General features: G+C 38.9%; 1 long non-coding RNA gene across 1 annotated transcript; it reads left to right on the top strand.

The window, feature by feature from the left end:
- The first annotated feature begins 772 nt into the window (after positions 1-772).
- LOC308190340 lies at positions 773-23950 on the top strand. The gene is made up of 5 exons (XR_013947114.1): positions 773-1339; positions 1429-1549; positions 12964-13034; positions 14317-14349; positions 17384-23950. It is a non-coding gene; the product is annotated as an uncharacterized lncRNA (long non-coding RNA).
- The last annotated feature ends 1877 nt before the right edge of the window (positions 23951-25827 follow it).

Genomic DNA, 25827 nt, shown 5'->3' with positions numbered 1-25827 from the left:
ATCCCAAATGGAGAAAATTTAATTTAGAAATCTTTTGTCAGAGGATTTTTTAGAGGAATATAAAAGGACTCCCACTTAGCAACTCTCAGTTGTAAAAACACAATGAGTAAAAGTTTGATAACCAACTGCAAAGTTTGCAAAGTTACATCATTGGTTTTCAGGTAGCCTGGCAATCCATAAATAAGGACGCACAAATGCTTAGGCACCCCAGGATCTCCAGGTATCCTATGATTCTGTCCTAAAGACCCATTTCATGCAAGATTGCCTTTCTTGCCTTAGACAAACTTACCGTCTTTCTGCTGCCCCGAGGTCTGGTTTTCAAGGCCATGGGATATTTGGAGATCCTGTTGACATCTTGGGTTCTTCAGCACTGCCCATTAGTGCTTCATACTCCCATGGTGGAGCTGTCAGGACGGCTCTGACCCACTGTTGAGTTACTCAGAGGAACCACAGGCTAAATGGGCAGCACTGACAGATGTGCACTGCCGTGGATCTCACTAGCAAATTTAAGAACTATTTTTGGCTTTTCATTTTCAATATCCACAAATCAGCAAGAAGCGAACTAGAAAGTGAATAGCCTTCTCCATTAAGAGGTTATACTCCTTAAAATGTTTTCTTTTTTGGAAATACAAGTACATACAATTGGGTATCTTAGCTCATGGTACCCATACGTTAGCTCAAAGTTGAAAGCATCAATAAAACCATTGTCCATTAAAAGAACCTAAGTGTGTTCTTGCTTTCTTTTGGCATCTGTCCTACAGTTAAGCACTTTACCTCAAAAAGATCTTCTTTCACTCATGTGGACTGCCACATTGGCTGGGAGAGAAAGCAGTACTGAAGACTATGGCCAGCTTAAACATATTTGTATATTTGCATATTTAGACAGAGAAAGGAATGGAAAGCATTCCCCCTGCCCCCCTTTTCAGTGGCTGTCATTTCGAGTATGGCTAGAGGTGGGATGAGGTTAAAAGTTCAGGAAATAGAGAGAACACAGAGCAACACCATACACACTCACTGTAATAGGGACAAGTGGCTTAAACCCCTTCCCCAGCCCTTCTCTGCTCCCAAGTATTGCCTTATACAGTACTTACTGCAAGCAGTCCCCTATACCGTCAGGGTGTTATTACAGTTCATTTCTCAGCCAGGAGCTGGGTAGGACAGTCCTGAGCCCAGGCAGGCGACTGCGCTTTCAGCATGATTTGCTGGACGGATGAGACCTGGCATTTCCAATTAGGGCACTCGCACAATGCAGCGGCCGGGCTATGGCATTGCCATGCAACCCAGCTCCCCGGAGCAGCTGGCTCCGGCAGCCCTGCTCACCCGGCATGGTGGCTTCAAGGTAAGGATTTTGCTCCCTGCCCTGCACTGGGGTGTAATGCCCACGGGCAAATTTATGCTTATTTTGTGTATGTGCTCTCCTCCTCACAGAGAAGTGAAGAGCAGGATTTCTGTGCAGCACCATATTGAAATAATGGGGATGGGCTGCTGGTTTCTCCCAGGACGATGACGTGCAATCAGAAAGCAGATTCAGCACCCCAAAACGGCAGGGGTAAGTAATACCCAACAGCCAACAGCAAGCAGAGTGCCCTGGGGAGGCAGGAAGATGTCTGCCTGGAGAGGCAACAATATTCAATTGTTCTTGTAGTGGTCAAGGGATCCACTTCTATTTAGTTTGGGGTAGGCTCATCCTTTATTCTGATAAGGCCAGAGTAGATTTAATAATGTTCATCAAAAATGACAAATGATTCACACAGTAAATTTTGTTTGTGGCTGAATGACATCAAAACACAGGATTAGACAGATTATCCTGTCCCAGATTCATCAGCCTTGAGCTTTCTGAGGTTAGAAATAAAACAATTAGCATACATTGGCAGTGTCGGAAGCTGCAGCACAGGCTCCATGTACTCCTGAGTTTCACCATTCTGGCATCCATCAGCACAAACAGCGAACCCAGAGACCCTTGTCTTTTATTTCTGCTTAGTGTATATGGGAGGGAATCATTTCTCATTCCACATGTTGGGGATTTCTATTATTATCTTAATTCACCAACTGAATGTAATCCTTATCACAAAACATTTCATGGTAATATATAACTATTGCCAGTCAAAGCCTTCTTGCAGCTATCAAGGAAACTGTTCTGACCTCATGAATATCACCAGCTTTAAGGACTCTCATATTCTAAAAAATCTGTTAAAAATACTTTGATCACTTGCATCTCATAGCTCCCCACCTGTGACTGACCACAATTTGGTGGGCATTTTATCTGCTCCACTGCTCCCAGAACTCTTTGCCATGATATGGAATCTGCCAACATTTTTTCTTTTCAGTCAATAATATCGAGGTTTTTGTTCACTGATAAGAGGAGATTTTCAGTATCGAAATAACAACAGAAAGCTTCTAACAGGTGCTGTGATAATTGTTCCTTCTAGCAAAGATCTAATTCATATGATAATCTGTCATCATCCAGCATTTCACCCTAACTGATTTTTAATGCTATATTGATCTCAGCTTCCATAATTGGCCTCTTCAAATAGTTCACTTTCTTCTCTTCAGAGAATAGGGAATTGCAGGTTTTGTTTCTTTTACTCTCTTTTACTAACTTGTACACATTGCCATGAAATTTATTTCTGTAGAACTTTTTTTTTTTTTTTTAAGGAAGAGTCTACATTTCTGAGGCTTAGATAAAATGTAGTCAACTTGCATTTGCTCCTGAAACCCTTACGTAAGCCAAGAATTATTAACTGAGAAAAAGAGTAATATCTAATAAAATGCAATGATTATAATTTGCCTACCTTTAAAAAGTAATGATTTAATTACTTCACACAAAGGATGTCACTCCTCATAATATCTCAGCTGAAAAAAAAAATACCAGAAAAAGATTAAAAAGAAAAAGAAAAAAAATAAAGAAAAAATAATTGCAGACTTTTGTGCTTATCTGTCTCATCTGTTGAATTCTAACCTATATAAATCAGCAGCTAGAGGTGCAGTAGCTAAGCTAACGAAGATGTATGGTGTTCTGTGACCCTCATCATCCTTGTGCATCTGAGAACAGAACTCAGAACTATAAGGTTACTGTGACTGTGGGAAGTGGCAAACAGTCAGCTTTTTTCTCTCACCAGACTTAGCAAAATCATAAGAATAACTAAAAAGAGAAGTAAAACCATGTAACTAGTTCTTTGCATACGGATCGGGGAGAGGGGAGAATTTTAGGTCATCTAACAGCTAATGTAAACTGCAGGATTGATTCTTTCCAGAGCTAAGCCTGTGATTATATTAATCATGAACACTAAAGCTAATGCTATACATTACACTTCCAGGGTTTCAACAGTGGGTTAGAGCTATAAAGATGGGAAACAGTCCCCAATATTGAGCACACCATTAATAGAAATAAAGAACAGGAAAATAATTACTGAAACAGCTAGTCAGCTGAATACTGAGGAATAGTGAGCGAGCAATTATCAGTTTGTAATCGATGTGACCATTACCCTCTTCTATAGTCTCTTTCTGAACACATCTTTTGCACCTGGCACTTCAGCGAAACAGCAGCTGAAAGAGGACTCTGTAACTTGTCCATAATAGTCTGCTCCCCTGCCTTCAGGAGCAAGTGGCCATTTCAATGGCTGCAGATGTTAACGTAAGAATGGACACCGCTAGGTACCATTCTTTAGTCGCAGTGCCAGAGTCCTTTTAGTCAACAGCTTGAGCTCTTTAATTCATGATACAGTCTTTATGTTAGGAGGTCTCAAGGAAACACTGATAGCTTCTGCTTCAGATGTTCTCAGATGGCTGTGTGAATGATGTGGTGGTTGGGAAGGTCACATAGATGTCCTGTATTTGCTTACAGTAAAGGCCTTCATAGTGTTTTTCTGATGCCGTCTGTTTAAATTGATATGCATGTCAGCTGTGTAGCTTGCTGAATTCTGAATACACGGAAAAAAAAACAACCCTATGTTATAACTGGTTCTCATTAAACTGCTAAATAGAATACTAAAAGGTAGCTCGAAATCAGGTGCATTTAATAAAGCTGTATTTGAATTGGCACACATACGGTTCCCATGTGTTTTTCAGTTTGCTGGTGTTGCAAGTTTATCATCTATATTACCTATGCTTAAATGTTACTTCACTCCAATAAAAACAGGCATCATTTACAATTACTATCAAACATTGCTCAGTAGGTCCACGGCCAGGTTCGTTAGCTAGCCGTTTCAGGCAGCATAACAAACCCACTGCATTTGGTGGATCTTGGAAAGTGATTTATGCCTTTAGATTAGATATGGGTTTGGAGGACTAAAAAAAACAGGGGCATGAACAGGGGATTTTCTGTAGGAGATACACTTTTAGCTTGCATAGAATATAGAGTACTCATTTGCCACAGTTTACTTTATTTGCTAAATCTGCAGAAGTCTGTGAAAAAAAAAATCCCAGTTCCATGTTGAAGAAAACAGTATGATGTAAACTGCTGTGAGAAAGGGTGCTTTCCTGTTTCTTCACTGAAAATCCTTTGGGAGAAGACAGCAAGGAGACCTCTCTGGCAAGCCTTTTCGGTCTCCTGAGGGCTTCCTGCTGCAAGAACCTGCCCTCCCAGCAGAGGAGGGGAGGCTGTCATCCTTCCAGATCCAGCCGTTTCTGGCTCTTCAGATCCACTGTTATGAGTCAGGCAAGGGCAAGTCTCGACTCCAACACTGATCCCAAAACAGATCAGTATCCCAGCAAGACTGCACAGTATGCATTCACACCCAGACTGCCAAAACTAACCTTGGCCATAGGAATTTGGTGTCCTCGTAACTCTGGAGACATTGCATTCCTTAGATATGATAGATCTGTTGAAATATATATAGGAGTTTTACAGAAGGTTTGCCTCAAACTGTCTTTCACGGTCAGAGTCATAGCAGTGAGTGCTAGCACACCCCTCTAATTTGGGACTACACAATACCTCCATAGTACTTTGTTTGGTTGCTTACTTGGAAACACAACAGTAGGAAATGATTTTATGCAATTTAATATGAGAAAAAGAATGAAGGAGCCAGAACTGCGTGATCATCCAGCATTCTGGACCACCATCAGGTAGTGTATGGAATACAGTTTGGCCATCTGTGCTTTACAGCAGCACAAAAGTGCAACAGGTTTTAACCTTTCACTTTTCAGGTTATGAAGCTGAAATAACGTAGTAGAAGAAAGAATCTGCAATTTAATCAATAATCATGCCCATGGTAAGATAAATTTATACATGCAAAGTCTTCAACAGTTTTTTTTTTGTTGTAATGGCTGAGATCCAGAATCTTTTTATATTCTTTTTTTCTTTCCTTAGACTGACATAAGACCAGAGGTCACTGTCACTTTTCTTTTTTCTCCTTTTTTTTTTCTGTGCGAGAAGAAAGTGGACACATAGAAAAAAGAAAAAAAAGAAAAAAAAAGAACCCTCTAAATAGGAAAAATAAATCAGAAATACCACAAAACAGGATAAACTCAGATTTTCTGAGTGATGCAGACATCTGGAAATAAAAGCCATCTGAAACAGTAATTTAAAAAACATCGCAAGTTCTTTTGAAGTGTGATTTCTCAATGAGGAAAGCAACTTCTCTGGCTCGAGGAAGGTGCAGTGGCACCATGAAGTTCATGCAACCTTCCCAAATACTTCAGAAACCCATATAAACTCATCCAAACCAAAAAGGAAAACATAAGGCAAGATATTTGACTCACAAAGTAGCCACTGAAATGTCAGCTGGTTACAGAGTGTTCCACCTGCCAAGGCTGAAATCTAGGACAAAGATCCCAGGAGGGTCAAAATCCTGTAATCCTGACTCAGACCAAAGTCCTATTAACTCTAAAACTTCCATAGAAAATGAGTGAAAATACCTATACTATACAAAGAGACTAGAATTATATATTTTTAAATTTTTATTATTACTATTTTTAATGAAAGCAACATGCTTGTGGAAGATGCCAGGCTGTTAGTCCCAGAAAATAGAAGGCAGCTATAGCTGCAGCAACAGTAGGACTTGCTTGTTCATCAACCTGCCTTGACTTAGGGCCAGGACAAAGTTCAGTCTCCCTTCCTGCTTAAATCCTTGGCTCAGGAACTTTTGTAGCCAGCAAGGGTGTTAATTAGAGTCAACTGTCGTGTTGACACGTGTACTGGGAACAGGGAGGAGACCAGCTTCTTCATTTTTACGACAGCATTGCACAGAAATAAGTTTTGGTTGGTTTGGTTGAATTACTTGATTAGAATTTGAGCTGATAATTTACAGGGATAGGTGCTGTATCCACTGCCAGTACTCTAAACCATCCAGCTTTGTCCAGGATCAAATTTATATAATGGCCCAGGTTCAGCAGTGACATAAATAAGGGTATAAATTTCACACCAAGTGTAAATGAGTAATAAAGTAGTTACAAAGTGGTATGCCTGTGCACTGATTTGGCATTCCATGTGTGTGCTGAAGCAATTTGGTATGCTATGGGGACAATATTCAGCCCTGGCATAAATCAATGAGACTCACATCTATTGAATACCAGAACTGAAATAGGACTCACAAACATTTCAAACCGTGTAGGAATTAGAGATTGGAAGGGCATGTGAAGGGAGAAACAGTGCAGAAGGGGAAAAGAGCAGTAAAGAAAGGAGAGAGGAGGGTAGAAGGTGAACAGGACCCTGTCTGTTCTTTTTACTACTCCTTTTCTTCAGTGAGCAACTTGCCTTTTTTTTTTTTTTTTTTTTTTTTTTGGCATCCAAACTGTGCAATAAGTTGGGGAACAACTTGGAAACTCTTAAAAGCCCTTTAATGATCAGTCACACCTGATGGGTAACAATCACTCGGGTCAGTTCTGAACCAGGTCCAGAGACCTCTATGGAATTTCCATCTACTCACTGAAAACAGCTTCAGGGGAGTTTGGCTGCCATATATGCGTGAACCCATAGTGTTCTAGTGGAAGTGAACTGGGCCTAATATATACACTTTTCTAGAGCTAGTTTCCTGCAGCAAGCAGATCCCAAGTGATAAAATACAGTAATGCAAACATTCAAATCACATGGAATGAAAGATTCTGCAAACTTGGGTCAAAATAATGAACTGCTAAGATGTAAGACTGGTAGCTGAAAGCAGGCATGGCTTTACCAGGTGGCTAAGGCAGGTCGGTTGCAACTCATTTTATCAGGCACTCTTGCATCACAAAAAAACGAAGGAGAGCTGCATGGCTTTGCCATTCCTCTATACAAACTAAGGCATTTCCTGCAGTGTTTATTATTGCACTGTGCAAGACTAGAAGAGACTAGCAAACAATGGTATATGGTATCACCTAACAGGTTCCAGATTACCCAAATAGCTTGTAAGTAGGCATGAGGGAGCAATGCAGAAGTTCTGCAAATTGTCACCATACATTTCAGACATTTATAAGCTTTCAGGTGTTGATCACAGTGGTTTATTTATATACTACGTGTGCAGTGCTAAGGCCCTCGACACTAACAGGGAACAGAAGGCAGCTTTTTTGTTTTGTTAGATTTTTCTCAGACTGAGCACTTGCTACCAGTTTTAGACAGCAGTTTTTGATATTTTAGTAAAAACATACTGATGTCACTTTTTAACAAATTTCTACATTGCTAAGGTCTACAGACATTTTCATCATGAACAGTTGTCTCATCATGCTATATAAACATACTTGGATTATCAAAATACTCTCTGATACATTTTATAAGGCTTGCCAGAGCAGGAAACAATAAAATTCAGGATAAAGTATGGGTATGTGAGATCTTCACTGTCAGCAAGCTGTACAATTTCACTACTTTTTTTTTTTTTTTTTGTATATCACCTTCACTTTGTTACTAAAACCAGTAGAATCTACTTAACTGTATTCAAATTGCATTTAAATTAAGTGGCACAGTTTCTGAAAATGTTTCTTCACAACATACTGAAAGGATGCTTATAATTGATGTGATAAGTGTAAATTTATTATAATTATTCACCTATTTGATCAACATCCACCCACATACTATCAGTCTTTGCTGGAAGTTTCATCTACATATACTTTGAGAAACACATTTAAAGCAACAAAATGGTGTCATGTTTTGCTCCAGTGCTAAATCTCTTCTCTTCTGCACTGCTGTAGCAAATGGTAGAATAAATAAAAATTGCTCTTGGATTATTAAAATCGCCAGCCATAGGCTTCCAAAGGCCATCAGAAATGTAAAATAATAATAAATGTACATTACAGCCCATCAGCATCAACCGCTAAAACATTGTTTGCTGAGAGTTATGAATACTTCCATGGCAACAGGTAAAGATTAATTACAGAGACAAAAATGACAATACTTTCCCAGTGGTATATAGATCCTTATTAATTTCTTTCTGATCCTTCCCTGAGAACAGGGAGGGTGGAAACTTCAGGGGAAGTGCGCCTGTCCAGTGGGGTATACTTAGCAGAATAAGGCCAAAGAGGTTGCCTTTAATTAAGCTCAGGACATTTCCAAGCCAGCTTCAAATATCATCCAGTGTATTTAGCTCCTGCTAGACTCATCTGAGGGCAAAGGCTGGGTTAAGAGGTAGGTTATCTAACAATCTTCTTGAATTAGACAGATCTGGGTTAAAACATGCACTGCAGTGAGCACAAGCTTTTAGTTCATTAGAGCCTTAGAAAGGGCTTATGCATCAGCACACAGAGAAGTGCATGCATTGTCAGAGCTGGGTTAGGAAACGTTGCAGAGTTACCTTACTTCCCAGAAGGCTCCATGCATTCTTGACCTTTCTGCCACCCAGCAGTCTAAGCATTCACATAGATTCACAGAGCCAGAGGTAATCAGGGAAAGATCTCACGTGATGCCTCACTGGCTCAGTTGCAGGCTTCTGCACAGCACAAGTTCTTCTGTGCAAGAGCAGACATGAGCCCCCTGCCAATCTCACAGGTGGTATTAATATTTAGCCATAACAGACAGAACTAGGGATAAGAAGAAATTGATTTGAATGTCATTATGTTAATTGTGGTACCCATGCACTTCATTCAAGATTGAAGCTTAGCAGCTGTATAAATTAGGTGTTAGCAAAGAAAATAATTTGGTGACTAACCTTGAATCTATTGTCCTTAAGCAGACTCTATTTACCAGAGACACATTATCATTTGTTGGAAAATGTTATAAAAATGTAAGAATTAAACATTTTAAATCCTATTTGCAGCTTCTTAATAAAAATACTGCCAATCATCCGGGAAAGTTCAGGCATCCTCTTTACATCAGGCTGGGTTTACACAAGGCTAACGGTTCATTTTCCTTCACCAAACAAATTTACACACTATAGCTGTCTGGTTTCAACTTCCTGGACCATCGGCTTAGTCACCTGCTCACAGATCATGAAATTCCTTCATGTACACACTCTCCCTAAAATCAGATATTTTTCCCCTCTGCTCCCCACTCCCCACTTTACTGCAGTGGGGATTTTTTTTTTTTTTTTCCCAGAAGCAAATTGCTTAGGTTTATACCAAACTTGTTCATACATGGTAGAAAGCAGTGAAGATGTGTAGGTAGCAGATCAGCTTCTGAGAACATAAAGTTATGATGCCGGTGGTTGGGACCTACCAGATAAGACAACTGTCAGTCATCTGTTTGGACAACTGTTGTGCATGAAATAACTGAAAACACTGAACCTTTTCTTGCCACCATCTCACACAGTGTCTTTGTACACTGTGTGAGATGGTACAGTACAGATGAGATGCACTATCCAGTTTTACATTTCTGCAGTGGAGCAAGGTTTATCAAAGTCTCACAGGAATCCCTGACTCAGTTTCCCAGGATCAATCAGTAACATGTTCCAGAGAAAATCTTCTTATCTTCTCCTGGCTAGCTAGTTTCAAGCTGAGGAACAGATGGTATGATCCTTTAGGAAAATGGAAATAGATGGGCTGAGGCAAATTAGATCATTTGGAGCTATTTATCTGATGAGAATTGAAACTCTGAGATGGCATCACCTTTTCCTGAGGTGGCAGTAGTAGCAGCAGATGTGAAAATGAGGAGGTGAGTCAACAAGACCAAAAGGCACCTCTTGCTGGCAGGTACATCTTCTCTATAGCAAGCTTGTATGACACTGGCCAGTTCACCTTGGCCTGTTCATGGGGTGTAGCTATCAAAGGAGAAATCTAGGGTGGTGCTGACAGAAGAGGGAGAAGTTTTCTTTTAGAGTACCTTTCTAAGAATTATCTGCTAATGGGGTTTTGCTAATCTTTTTTGGATTCATGCTTGTAGCGACAGAAGCCTAGAAATCACCACTTTCTCCTGTGACAAGGCAAAATGCAGTTCACAAATTTGTTAACAGAGGTTGGGCGATGGGTTTCGTGATTTGCTTATTTCAATTGCTACTGTCTAACAAATCAGTCTCCCTGAAAAGCTCCAGCAAATAAGGTCACATCACCCTTGTTGAGGGGTTCACCTCTGAAGAGCCTGTTCAAGAGGTCTGTCTCCTTGTTCAATGGCCTCTGCAGAGCTGGTCCTTAGCACCCACTCTAGCTGTTTGCTCTAGAGAGAGGCACCTCAGGCAGTTCCTAGTCCTTTCTCTTGGCAAGACAAAGCATATGTGCAGGTATGGGCTCAGATCTGGGAGATGGTGCAGTTGTATAACAGCTGTACTCCTTCAGAGCTAAATACCCTTGCAGAGCGCTGCATGAACAGAGACATGTTCCTGTCAGTCCATAAACCAACAGGTACATCTGTTTGGAGCTTCTGGTTTAGCAGAATCACCTTGCTTTTGCATTCACATGCACAAATTTGTGCTGATGAAAAGGGTTATTTAGGAGCCATACTGGATGGATCTTTTCCCCTTTGCTTTAGGAGCTTTCCCTTTCTGCCTGCCCAACATGGTAAAAGGGGAAGGGGCAGAGCCAGGTTTCTCCTAAACATTCTCCTTCCTCTCCCCACTTGTATGGAGAACTAAAACAACTAGAACAAAAAAAAAAAAATTGAAGAAGAGGAAGAAAAGCAGTTGTCTGCTCCCCGCAGCAGGAATCACAGTGTGAACAGCCACTGAGTGACAGAGTAAGAGTAGGAGGTTGGGCTTAGCTGCCTTTATTCCTCTGTGCATGTGGCTAACAACAAAGGCCATATGCCCTGATCCTATACATCTTTAGTCTTTTAAGCAGTCTTCAGCATGCAAGTAGCTTTATTAAGCATTATTAATTATTACAGCATATGGCTGTAAAGATAAAAAAGAGAAGTATCTTATCACCCCTTTAATTAAAATAGCTATAAAGCTAATTCCTTAGACAATGTTTGTAGATAGGAAGAAAGATAAATTAATATAGTCTTTTTCGGTGGGTGAGTTATTTGCAAGGCACTACTGATTTCTACACAAGCATTCATTCTTCATAGGGACTGACAAAAAAAAAAAAAGTTTAGAATAATACCTGTCAAACTATGAGCTTATCTGTGAATTGTTCATTTTGACCATTCACTGTCAATGACACATGATTTATCCCATGATATATTTTCTGCTACCCCAATGGGTGCGATGTTTTATACAATAAAAACAGCTGATGAGGACTAGGACAGGTTTGTGAATGCCACCAAATGAACTGCAATTCAACAAAAGGCATGAGACAGATTCTGCTCCTATTACTCTGGTATTTCTAAGGGACTATTCAATGTAAGATTGATCAAGTTGTCAGTTACAAATGACATCAAACAAAAACCTGTGTGGCTTATTGATGAGTTTATTTGCAATACTGTGTTTTCCATTCTTTGCATTTGCTGAAAAGCCAAGTGTATTGAAATTGCCTGACATAATGAAGGTGATTCTTTATTTGCCATATTCTGGCACTGAGTAATTTTATATACATTTACAAGTAAAGCTGTAAGGTGTAGTTTGTTTCCCATTTTTCCTTCTTGGAAAAACAGAAGTCTGCATACTTCTTAGAACTCGATCACACTACTGAGCAACAGAAATGTCTAGTGTGATTATTTCCATTTAAAAAAAAAAAAAAAAAGAAAAAAGATAGTGGCTCAAGAAAAAAACTCCTGAAGTAGAAGAGTAATTTTATTCCATATACACATTTTGGCACAGACATACCAGATGTCTAGCAAAAACAGTTGCTTGAAAATTGTTTAAAATATTAATCTTATTGATAAAAATAAAGGAAACTTGTTATCCTTGCACTTTAAAAAAACAGCTCACTTTGATAGAAGAAGACAGAGACCTGAACATTTCCATAGAAGCAAATGATAAAAAAAACAAGCCTTATTTTGAAATGTGCCTCAAATTTTGGCAGAAAATACAGCTGGGCCCCCTTCAGTCTAGTCTGTTAACTAACCTCATCAGGTTGAAATCCAGCCCTTTCCTATAAGCACCAGGCTTTTGTAGTGTTTTCTCGACCCACAGTCAGCCGCCCAGCTCACTAAGTGCTTGCATATGCATAAACAGAACAAGGCATCCTTCCCCTGCCTGCCCCCTGAAAGCCTCCAACACCGAAGTAAAGGGGAACCTTTTAAGCAGGGTTTTAATTAGCACCCATTGTTCCTGGGCTAACAGGACAGGCAGAAAGACCCTGTGATTTCAAAACTGTGATCACAGTGGGAATCTAACTTTGCAATTGAATCAATCTGCAAACTCCACAGGGCTTGTAGACTGAAAATAAATAAATAAATAAATAGGGAGTAGACGAGGGAATTAATTACAGTGGCGTACTCACACTGCTATGTTTAGGGGTCTGTGAGCATCTCTCTCATGTATTTTTAAGAGGAAAATAGAATCATAAAAATCCACTAGAGAATGAGATCTGGTCATACAGTCTAAACATAAAAGTGAAATTCAGCATTAAGTCTACCACTTGATCTTTAACTTGTAGCATCTGCACTACAGATGGTTACTTCTGAAGATGTCTGAAATGGCTAACTGGGAAAAGGAGATTTCAGGAGGAAGATATTCTTTGACTTTAGTAGGCTTGGCATATATTAAGCAGGACTTTAGCTTTTAACAGATATTCCTCCACTTTCAGTTGAGATGTGCCTTTGTGATGATGCATGACATGATACATCTGTTTCAAGAAAACCAGGATGAATACCCTAGGTAAGAACTTGTACTGGATGATATCTTTTCAAATTTGAACAAGTAAAACCTGACTGACTTTTCTGTGGTTCTGGACTAGCCCAGGCATGGCTCACCACAGTCATTCTTGTGGCAGCTAGGCAATTCACCTCATCATATCAGCTACAGAAGTTTCTGTGGAGAGCTTCTCCCTGCCTTTTCATGTAGAAAATAGATGTATGTATTTGAGTAGTTCTTTAAAAAAAAAGACGGAAAACAAGTAATAGAAGTGAAAGCAAACTGTACTCAAGCTCATTTAAGAGTGTAATCTATTTTATAGCTATACAGGGAAAGCAAAATTTCTATTTAAATAGAAAGATTGTAGGAAATAATGACATGAAATAACATCTCACCTTGTTATAGTTATGGTTTTGAAAAGTTAATTCTGTGCATTTGTTTTATTATTATTATTATTATTGCTATGTTTTAAGAGACGTAAGTCCTCTATTTCTTATGAGAGTGCATACCATGAACTGCACCATATCAGGACAAAGAGATCCAAGTCATACAAAAGAGCAGACTTCAAGCAGAAACTTTTATGTTAAACTTTAGAGTGAATAAAATAATTTTAAATTCTAAAATAAAAGATAGTGGGGAATAAAAAAGTGTTCTTCAAAAGTCTATTTCATGTTAATGTAAGCAGTCACTGAGGAATTATCTCTATTTTCACTGCCAAAAAATACAATAACGTTTTCTTATGAGCACTGGTTTTCTTACTGACAGCAGCTGAGATTCCCTGAGATCAAGATGGAGGAGCAGTGAAAAGGCCCACTCCAAGGAACAGATATTTATGGGCCCTTTTCAGCTGCCTAAAATCTGAACTGAATCAAAACATAGATGTAGCCAGGAGCAATTTTTGAGCTACATGCAAAGCAAACCTCTGGCTGATTTGAAGAATGCTTTTTTAATTGCATGTTAAATATATCTTAAAAGTCCATGAGAGTTGGCAAGGCAAGCTTTCAGAAGCTGAGAAGTATCAAAAGTAAAATTGTGTAAGTAAAAGCAAATATCAAAAGCAAAATCAGCTTCCATGAAAATATGCATACTATTTTATTCAATTCTTCTCTCATTCAATGCACAGGACAGGCAGAGTTCAAATAATGAGCGGCTATGCAATATTTGTGCCTGCAGGCCTTATTTACTATACACAATTCATATCCTGCTTTGAAGACAGGGTTATTAAATTCCCCATGAACTTTTTCATGGCTCTGCTCACTATATTGTATTTAACGGCTTTGTGAACAAAATGAATTTATTTTTACAGGATGACTTTGAGGACAGGGACACATTGTAAGAGGTAAGTGTTACCATCATATCACAAGGAGAGAATTGAGGGTCAAAAGGCCAAAAGTATTTTGGGCATATGACTTAAACAACCAGGGCCTGATATTTTTCAAAGTATTTCACATTCAGTGACTTTGTTTACTTCAGCTCCAAAAGCGAGTACATTTTTTTTCACTGCAAATCTGCCCACATCCCTCCAGAAAGGCATTCCAAAAATGAGTGACCATCTGAAAAAATTTGGCTTCATAGTATAGCCACAAATCACAGAGCAACACAAAATTTAACCACAAGGTTCCTCTTCCCTTTCTTGCCATCCTTGCCAGATTTCCCCTTAGCAAACAAAGGAGCCCCACAAACAACAGCGCCTTTGATTATTTCCCAGTAAAGGTCTAGCTTTTCTATGCAGTGAGGATGATGCCCTGTGGGATAACAGCACAGTCAGCATCATCTAGATGCATTCAGGCTTAAACATCTACCCTACAGCAGGGAACTAAACTGTCAATGAATAGAGTTAAGTGCCTCCAAAGAGCAATTCTGGACACCTCAATGCAGAGGATAACATGGGACTGTGTGACTCCCACAGGACACTCCTAGAAGCCCATTGAATCAGAGGAAGATGGAGATGCCACCTGCAAGGTGGTAGCTTATGCTGCATGAAGGAAAGAAGTTGTACAGGCAAACTATATTCTGGCATTTTTTATCTTTCTTTGCTTAGCTTAGAATTATTATGTTCTTCCAAACTGCTATTTAAAAATGAAAACACCTTGAGAATTTACTTACACAACTCTTTTGATTAAAAATAGAAGGTTTCCATTCTGTTCTGATATCAAAACCTGTGCTGGACATCCCCAGTGTCCAGCTTAGTACCATTGCAGTTACTTCTGGAAAACTGTCTGCTGCTATGGGATCTGCACCAGCTGGAGCATGGACAGCTGTGCTCTAGGGTGTAAGAGCTGTCTTTTGCCTGCAAAGTGATATGTAGAAGCACTGTAATCTCTCTAGAGAAAGGTGTGCTGAGGCACGTACAGACCTCTACCTATTCCCCACCATCTCACCCACCCTGAATCCTAGTCAGACCCAGTTACCTTAGGTCCAAATCCGTTTCCCACCCCAATTCCTCTTGTGGCATTCTTTTCCAACCAATCTCTCTCCCAATTTATTCCCTATAGACATCTCCTTCTAGTTTTTCTGTTGCTGCTCAGATGTACAAACCCTGTTACTTTTGCATTCAAACACAACACCTTCTTTTTCCATGTTGACAGGACCTGGCAGGAAATCCTTAAAAACATAGCTAAACCAGATTTGATAGCCTGAACAGCCCAAAACATTCTATTGCAATAACAGGATACATCCAACTCAAATGTAAAAATATTCTTTGGAAACTGAGCTGCCAAAAGCTTACAAAGTTTTAACTGACAGTGTTCAAACTACAATTTAAAAAGGCTTAAAAATTGGCCAGATTTGCGTAACAGAATAGGAGAGTACTTTTCTAACACAAGGCTAGCATGAGTCATTCTTACCTTGTGTCAGAAATGTGTGTTCTTTTGAATTATTCAGAATGGGATCATTGCACAGGGGCAACTGAGTGATGTTTACCTCACAATGCCTTTCATGACAAGCATAATTATTGTGGAAAGGTAGAAAAATTTCAGCTGAAGAACATCCCATCTCTAAAGTGTGATAGCTCTAGAAAAAGGGATATCTATAATAAAGATAATAAAAATGATTCCAGCTTTCCAGTCATGGAAGAAAGACCTGGTAGGCTCTCTGGAAAAAATGGAGCATTACCAGCCTTCACCTTCCTTAAAATTTCCTTTCGTTGACATTCATTATGTTGAAATTCTTCCACAATTAAATGTTCTAAAAAAAAGTAATAATAACAATAGTAAAAGGCATTTTTGGTTACCTTTGGTTTGTACAGGACATAAGAGACTTGAACAGCAGTTCCATTTAACCTGATTAAAAAATATTTTTCATAAAAACAAACAAACAACAACAAAAAACACACCTGTATCACTGGAAAGTGGAAATTGTTTGAATAATCCTAATAACTACCCTTGTAGAATATGCTGTGCATTGACTTTGACTTTTCATGCCTGAAACACAAATGTCCCTCTTTTCTTTCTGCCTTGTTTTTAATTAAATAGAATTTTCCTACCACATTGTCCAAGGCAGGGGAAATCACTTAATACTCCTGCTTCTCCTTTGGGAGAAAGAATGGTAAGGATTTTTTCATCTTTAGCTCTCTTTTACTGCAGATGGCAACACATGGTTTTACAAGTCAAGGTCACATTTAGCTAGTTGTCATGGTGAAAGAAAACACATGGGAAATTGGGCATATAGCATTTAGTTTGGCTTTCTGGGAGAAGTAACACACAAGAAACCCTGTCATGAAGAGGCTGTGCTGAGCCAACCTTTGGTGCCTTTAACAGTCATCTTTTTGGCACTCACGTCTAAACAGAAAAACGAACCTTTTCCTCTCCTCAGCTGTAAATCAATACCACCAATATGTCCCTAAAGAAAATCATTAACAAATTGTATAAATGCCTGACCAGTAAATAGTAGGATTTCCATTTCAATTGTCCACAGAAAAATAGGAACTGTTTTTATAAAGTACTCAAGCAAGTCTGAAATTGTGCATTTTAACCGTTTTAAAGACAAATATATCAGCAGAACTAACTCACTCAGTGCTAAGTGTTTTCTGGGAAAAATAATTACATATATATCTATGAGCTCTTAATGACTATTTTCTCCAGAGTAGGAATTGAAAGAAACTGACAAACATATGGAAAATGCAATTTCAAAACAAATCTAAACCTTCTTTATAAATATATTGAAAGAGTATTATGAAAAGCTTTCTTCGCAAAGTAGCTGAACTACCGTAGATGAGCTTCCCCTAGATAAACTCTTCTGGTAACTGCCTGTTCTATGTACAAATTTAAAAGCTGGCCTAGAGAGTGCAGGAGTAGCAGTATGAGGAAAGGGCAGCACTAGGAATCAGATGAGGAAACACAAATATATGGTTGCTGTTTGATCTTTCTCTACAGGCTAAAAACCATTTGAAGACATCTTAAATTGGAAAGCAAAACAGTCTGAATTTTCATTAGTGAAGTGGAGAGAAAGAACAAGTTGCTGAAAAAAGAAGTGTGATGCAGTTCACAATAAAATCCTTTCCATTTGGGATATTTTGGGTGGAAATGATGTAATCTGTCACTTCTGATTGCCAGTGGAAGCTCCCAATACCTTCCCTAAATGTAGTTTAGAATCAATTATATAAGGCACTTGGACGCATTCTGCCCTGGACAAGAGTACCACTACCTCTTCCCTCTGTTCTAGCTCATCCCTGTGGCAACTATTGCATATGTTTCCATAGAAGTCTGTGTTCAACATTTCAGAACGTTCCATCAAAAACTTAGTTGTATCTATTGAAAAATCCAGCAGCAATGTACCAGGTCTATTTTTTTTTTTTCAACGTGAAAGTGGTCTTAGGAAAGAAAGATGAGTATTTATTTGCTATTAGGCCATGGGAGAAAACCATAAACAGAAAAACAAAAACAAAACCAAAAAAACCCACACCCATAAAGCTAACATGAATAGCTACTTCAGGTTATGGCTACTGGCAGATTTTCAGTTATGCAAATAATACTGGAGGATTCCCCCTCACTTTCCAAGCTCAGCTTCTGCCTTTGCAGACTGCTATGCCCTGTGCTTTGCTTGCTGGTCAGATAAACTCTGTCTCAGAACTGACTTGTTCCGGTGATTTTGACCCAGCTGGGTGCCCAGCTAGAAGTCTCTCCAGGACCTTATGTTCACAAGCGTAAAGAGAAAACACAATCCAAGCATTTTCCAGATTATTTGGCCTAGTGCTTTCCTCCCAGGCCCTCCCATTTTGCCCCTTTCCCCACAAAGGAGCACATTCCAGCTCTATGAGGAGGATTGCTCCTTCCAAATCCCTTTTGCACTTTGAATTGTCCCCCACTGTTTAAGAAACACTGATTTAAGGATAATCTTATATTATATCTATGTAGATGCATGGTAGGGATAAAGGCACCCAGATTACTGTGAGTGTTCCTTAAAAAAATAAGTCTTAGTATTACATTATGGAGCAAAGCAGAGAATGAAGAAAGTGGAACAGAAAAGCAAATACCAAGCTGCATTTTATGATGAGACTGATTCAGAAAATGCTACTTTCTAAAGCAGGCTCACAATTACGTATCCAGCTCAGTATTTTTATGTAGAAGTGATGAATCCCATGTTTGTCCCTGGGAGCAAGGAGTGTCATGACTGACCCATGGCTGTGCAGGGGATGTAACAAAGCTGATGTTCACATGAATTCACCGAGCATGCAGAGGGATACTGCAAAGAATCAGTGTGTTTAAATGATAACATCTAGTGACCTCAGAGCTCCCTAAGAAGAAGAAGAAAAAGAAGAAAAAGAAAAAAAAAAAAGAAAAAAAAAGAGAGAACAAGGATTTCTAACAGTAGTGACAAAGTCCTTATTAATGTGTGCAGACAGTCTCGTGTGCAGTAACAAGTTTGGTGCACTGTTTTCTGACAGCAAATGTGAGAGCCATTTTCTAACGTAAAAAGGCTATGTAGTCAAGAAGAGGGAGAAGGTATCCAAGCAAAGTGCTATAAGAATTCATACTGGACTTGCAGTATTTTCTGTTATGAGCTACTCATAAGTCAGAAAAGAAGAAAGTTTGTCACATTGTCCTGTGATCACTCAGACAAAAACTATCAGATGTATAAATCTGGAGAGCAGACCAATAACTGTTGCTGGAAACAACTAAATATGTCTTCTGCTTTTGGGATACCGAACATACAAAGAACAAGGATTGGGATGTCTCAGAATCCTTTATTTTTTGCCCAAGACATGTAACATTGCTTGGCTACCTCATTAATTCAACATTAGAGAAAGTATAGAAAAATGTCCTGTACACAAATACAAATAGAGATATTCATTTCTACTACACTGTAGAAATCTCAGCTCTTTCCATATTTTTCATTATGCTGAAATAATGACAGAGCAGAGACAGAAGAATTGTTACAACTGTGTCCACATGGTATTCCGGCACAGGCATAGATTTTCCAAGGACGATATATTTCAGGTATTTAAGTGTGACAACACAACATATCCTTGATATTAATTGCACCTCAGAAGTGACTATTTCTTCCAACAGCTGCAAAAGGAGATAGTTAAACCTTGTTAGCTAAATCCCAGCTCTACTTTGGATGCTAATAAAGGACACGGTATAGCTGTCAGACAGTAATTCTTCCTTCTTGGAATCAATACAGCATAAATTGCCCAGCACTGGGGCTCCAGGCTGAGGGGAAAGTGTTTATAGGTGAAATGTGAGATCAGTGTACAGATAACTTTTCATCCTTCATTCCAGCAATACTATTTCTATATTGTAATTTGAACTATAGGTCAGGGAAGGTATCTCAACATACCATCAAGAGAAAAAAGTAAGAGAATCTGTGTTGAAAATGTAGCTGAGACAGAGTTTGTGGAAGAGACAAAAACATTAGGATAATGTGAACAATGAATCAGAACATGGGGTTGTGAGCACATCTCATGGAGGGACAAGAAGTATTTGGGAAAAGGCTGCAGAAGCAGCAGATGTGTTGGGATTAAGTATACATATGTAAAGAAAGCAAAGTACGTAACTTTCTTGTTCCTGAAGCAGACATCTCAAACACTTATTAGTAAAGAAACTTCACTGGGTGGGTATGCATCTGATCACATTAGCATGAAGCTTTAATCTAATTAATGTTTCAACTAATACTTTGGAAATATAAGGTATTGCAGATAAAATGCGCATGTAACATGCACGTTGGCAAATATTAATGCAGACAGAACATGTGTACAAAGTGATCTCTGTTGCTGGATAAGCCAAAATTTTCAGACTAAACTGAAGCAAGTTTCGGTTATTGCAGACCTAGAAACCTAGAGTATACATAAGAATAGCATTTTGAAATTATTTAGTATACTATATTGAAAAGTAATCATTCTGAAATGGTTTAGGGTCAAAGTGGGCAAAGCAATAGAACATGTTTCCACTAGGATGCTGTAGCAAAAGGGATAATATAATCCATGGATTTATAAATGTAGGGAACATGTGTGATGGCTTCATTCTCTATAGCAAAGATGAATTTATTGGAAAGGTAGATATATATGAAAAATTGGTGCTCTTAAAAAACAGAGTCATGGAACTGCTCAAGAGCCATAGAATATACCCTATTATGAAAGACTTAAATACTCCAACAGATTTTGTCCATTAAAAATAAAATTGAGAGTCACTTGACTACAGTGCATAAGTGCATTTATAGAAGAAAATGTAGAGTCATTTAACAGCCAAGGAAAGTATGATAAATGTTGAAAGCTGAAACTACACAAATTTATATGAGAAATTAGGCACTATGGATTTTCATACTGAATGGGTGATCAGCCTCGAAAACACAAGAAGTTTGAGAAACTTTTGTTGCTGAAAACCTCATGCCAGAATTGTTGTGGTGGTGGCTTTTTTTTTTCTTTTTTTTTTCTTTTTTTAATGTGCTGCTTTACCAACATGTTTTGTGAAGCTCTATTCACTTCAGAAGTAATACTGTGAAGTTTAATGGCTTTGATCTATTGGTCTGATGAGACAACAAAATGATCTGTCCGTAATTTAAAGTCTATAAATCTATCAATACATTCTTGTTAACAGAAGAACTTGGCACGCTGATGTTCATCTACTGCAGTTTAATATCTTCCTCTTTTTCTACTAATAATCAATGAATTTGTTCCCTCATATACTTCACTTAATTAAAAAAATACTATTTTTATCTGCTCTAGCTGAACTGCTGAAAAAGCACATCCATTCATGCATCAACCATTCAATGAATTTGAATATAAACCTTTATGTTTAAATTAGCATCCCATAGTCTGCTCCCTGATTCCTTGTCTTCCCAAAAAGTGACATGAATTGTGATACTGGTAGTGTGCATTAGTTTTTCAATGACATTGCATCCTTTGAAGCAAAAATAGTTGACAAAAGCATCATCAGAGTTGTGGGTACCCTGGCAGAAAATGCTGATGATTCTCATGAGAAATTTTCTTAGGAACCTGAATAGCAACAGGAAGAATTTGGAAGTTGGGGGAGGCAAGGCTGAGCACTTGGCAAGGTCCTCTTTTTGTACTTAAATTCTGCTCTTCGTGATACCCCCCTGAGAGACAATGCAGGCGTCAGACTTCGCTGTCTATTATTGGAAAACTGTGTTGCCTAATCTGTATAGGCAGAAGACAGAGCAGAGTCACGGAGTTTCTATGGAGATGGGAATTGGTGAGGAAGTGCATTTTCTCCCAATTCATCCAGTCTTCCTGATCTTATAAGGGGCCATTATAACCATTTATCTCCCTCTAAAGAAATGATGACATCTTTGGGAGAAATTGTAAAAGCAAGGTTAAGTTTGGCCACAGATGAGGGTATCTGATATCTTTTCACCAAGTCCAGCATTTCAAAGTATAACTCAAAATTTTTGATTCTTAGACCTGACAGTACATGCCTAATATAGATAAGCTGGTAGGCTGATTTTGAAAAGAAATATAAATCCAGTAAGAGGTAATGGAGAGTAACATGGATTTTCTAAGTAATGGTATATCTCATTAATACTCATTAATGCTCTTGTTAATACTAACCATGCTATCAAACAACTGCATGCTACTCGAACTCTTCGCTGCTGAACACCACTGGCTGACAGGCATGCACACAAAGGTGCCCAGACTCTCTGAGCTACTGGCTTGGGCATGTAAGCAAGCAAATTGGAGGTGCTTTACATGATCATTTGTGCACCTGAGAGATGCCTGGAACATTTTAGATAATTTTTTCTGATTTCGGAGTGCATATGGATACTCAAAGTCTGTTCACCTCCCTGTCTATTCTACCTCTTCCAGCGAAATTGTTTTAGGAGGAGAAAATTATATCTGGAAAAGGAAATTGTGGGAAGAGAGTGTTACAAAGCTGGATTTTTCACTTTAAAGCTGCTTGTTTGGCTGCTGTTACTTTGCATTGGTTTGAGACTGCTCCTTTATCTACACATGTATCTTTTAAGAGGACAAAGGACTGGGGAGAGGAGTTAAAACAAACCGTGATGGAGTCATCAAAAAGAAATATATATCTGGCTTCAATTTAGCTTGGTTCAGGGACATAATATATGTGGTGGGTGACACCCTCTTACAAGGGTGTTTGTAAAGAAATACTTTTGCCTATTTGTATTCTTATGTAAAAGAAAAGTTTTTCTTTTCGAATCTGTAAAGACCAGATGTTTTTGCTGGCCTTTTGCCGTCCTCCCTCAAGGGTAGCACAGTGCAGTGGTGCAGGAGGCCGAGGCATCACCTGTCCTCCCTCCGACGGCACTGTCACTGCCCTGGCACCCGCGGGCCACTTTATGAGTGCTGCCAGCTCTGCGAGCACGTTTTGATATGCATTTGAAGCTAAGCTTGATTTATTTCATAAAAGAGGCTTTCTCCAAGACAACGCTAAAGTCCCAGGAGGCAGGAGGAGATGAGGGGAGGAAGCCAGCAGAATTATACATTCTGGTCCACAGCTCTGAAAACTCTCACTGGAGCTTAGTGAAGGTAAAGGGCCATAGCATAAAACAAGTTCCTCAAAAACAAAAAGGAAGGGGGGGTAGGCATTTCCCTAAAGCCATGTAAATCTTGAGGAAAGCAATATATATGTGTGTGTATATATATATATCACAGTGACAGATAACCCGATCACAGTAGTTTATTCTGCATTTATTCTTAATTTGCAGATCTCCTTTGGTTTTAACCTTTTGCAGTTTTTGTTTAATCTCTGATAGAAGAACGGTTGTAAAAGTAGTATTTAGACTTGCATAATAAACCACATATATTGCAAGGGATATAATTTCATAATTTACTTCAGTGTACAGAAAAAATAAAATCATGGAGCATTCAGCTCACATTAGTTGCAACAAATATGTTGTTACTGTTATCAGTAAAACAGATGCTTTTTTAAATGTAGACAAACATTTATGTACTGAGGCATTTTCAAAACCAGAAAAGAAAGAAAGAATACGACTAGAGATCTTTTTAATAGTTTGCAAGTTCAGAAGACATCTGCACTGCAGTATTCTATATGTTTAGAAACATACATAGCAAATCACCTTTTATTTACTTATTAAAAGATTTTTCTTTTTGGATCTACTTAGCTCAGATTTTTAGAATGACTCAAAAATACTTTGAGGTTTTTCTAACTTAGATCTCTACCATTCTTTTCGTTCTAGTAAATTGGAGATATTGAAACTGTGGTAACTATACACTATACAGCGATTTGTTTGACACATCCTTTCTTCCTTCCTCCCCTTTCCCCTCAATCCCATCCCTCAGTTTGCTTGCGAGGACAATTCAGGAGCCACGTTTTCCTTGTATGATGTGTATCACCTCAGCATTTTGTGGTTATACAAGTTTTACAAGCTAAAAAATGTCAAGTGAAAATGCTGAGCCACCACTGGAAGTTTTTTTCTTGTGAAATGTGGTCAGCAGGCCTAAACTAATTAAAAGTTATGCAAACATCAGCAGGTCAACAAGAGAGAAAAAAAAAAAAAAAGTATGCAGGAAAATGTGGCCTCTAGTAGATATAGACTGCAATACTTGAAACTTTTCTAACACAGATATCCAGAATTATATCACAATACTTTAAACAGCACAAGTGGTTTCATTTAGAGAAGACAAGGTGTTACTGTGGTCTTCAAATGCTGCTTTTGCAACTCGCACACCTCGTGTTTGTTACAATGCCCCCAGGAATAAGCCCTGGGAAGACCACAGTCTGCTTGCAGAGTGTGTCTCTCCCCACTTCTGGAAAGCTGCAGCTGTGGGCGCAACCAGACCCCCTATCGGGCAGAAGGTGGTGGAAGAAGGTAAAGGCAGAGAAGCCCAGAATAGGGCAGAAGACCACTATTGCAGACTACAAAGCTGTACGACAGTACCTAGTAATCCAGATATCAGATGATACCAATCCATGCAGAATAACCTTACTTATTATAACAGCTTTCAATATGCATATTCATACACACATCACTGCCTTCTAGTTTTCACATGAAATACTGAAGAAAAGACTAATGCTGGATCTTGACACAGCAGCCAAAACACATGTCACTAATCCAAACTTTTATAATCAGATTGAAGGAGCTGGAGAGTACAATAATAATTGTTACTGCCAATAATTTCTTCATTGTGTGACACTAGATAAGCCAAAGCAATAACAATTCTTCTAATCTGCATGCAGGAACTATCAGTGGAAAAAAATTAAGCAAGTCCAAACTCCAGTCTGACTAAAGATGTATGACGTGAAAACATACAGTAAATACACCAAACTCTGCTATGCATGACTGAGTGCAGTAAATTTAACATGTCTTAACTACACATGTAAATATGTAAAGAGCTAAATGTCACCAAGTTCTGTGTTTCTGCTAAGGTGTCAGTTTTAGAAGACTGAGTAGCTCATCCTTTTGTGATGAGCAAGTATTTCAAGCAGCTGCTCATCTTTATGTCTTCCCCATCTCCACCGTACTAGAAAAGTACTTGTAAGAATCAGCAAAGACCAGCAAGAAAAGCAGATCCAAGGAGGGACTACAGCTCTGGATGTGGCTCAGAGAGGTACCTCTTCTACCTGTGAGTAGGAGTGCCTTTTGGGTCCTCTTCCAGCAACACATTAGGAGAAATCCAGAGAGAAGCTAAAAAGCTGTAGCCAAACATGGTGAGAAGCACAGGCAGCCCAAGCAGAGACTATGCACTGTTCAGCAACTTTCCATAGTTATCGCCAAGCTTTCCAGTTCCCTTCTATTTGATTTTTCTTCCCTCTCTTCTTTTTCAGCCAGGTCTTTTAACAACTTCCCTTTCCACCTCCCTTTTCTTATTTCTCCAGGCTTTTCTGTGTCCTGTCTCTCCTTTCCATTTTGTGTTGTTTACATTCTTTCACTCCTCCTTCACTGCCCTACCAAAAATTACTAATGAGTTTTTCTGTCATCTTACTCTCCATTTCAGTTTTGCATTAAACCTTTTCTCTGAGAGCTCTCTTGTCTCCATAGTTAGCAAGCTCTTCAGGACAAAACCACCGGATCTTCTGAGACCATGTTGCCATGAAAACACCAGATCTGTAAGCAGCAAAGATTTGGCCCAGAAGAGGTCACAGAACCATGCTTTGGGAGCACATGATCTGGGATTTATGCTGACTCTGTGCCAGTGCTGAGACAACAGACTGCTGTTGATTTGGTGCAAAGTTGGATGGCTGGGGGAAGATGATACTGAAGCTGGCATAAAGCCAACCAATATAAAGCTAAATTACCAACATTTAAAAATATAGTTGAATTTGCAGAATTATTTCATACCGTGTCAGCATTTTGTCTCATGTGGCTTTGGTGCTTTTGATCCAGTAGTGGGAGCCCTGAAGCAGGATTTATTGTGCTTCTGGACCACAGCCCAAAG

This window comes from Anser brachyrhynchus, assembly GCF_964034855.1.
Source record: "Anser brachyrhynchus genome assembly, chromosome: 2".
In the NCBI taxonomy this organism is placed as follows: Eukaryota; Metazoa; Chordata; class Aves; order Anseriformes; family Anatidae; genus Anser; species Anser brachyrhynchus.
Note: the sequence above shows the minus strand (reverse complement) of the source record. Positions and strands in the feature narration are given on the sequence as shown.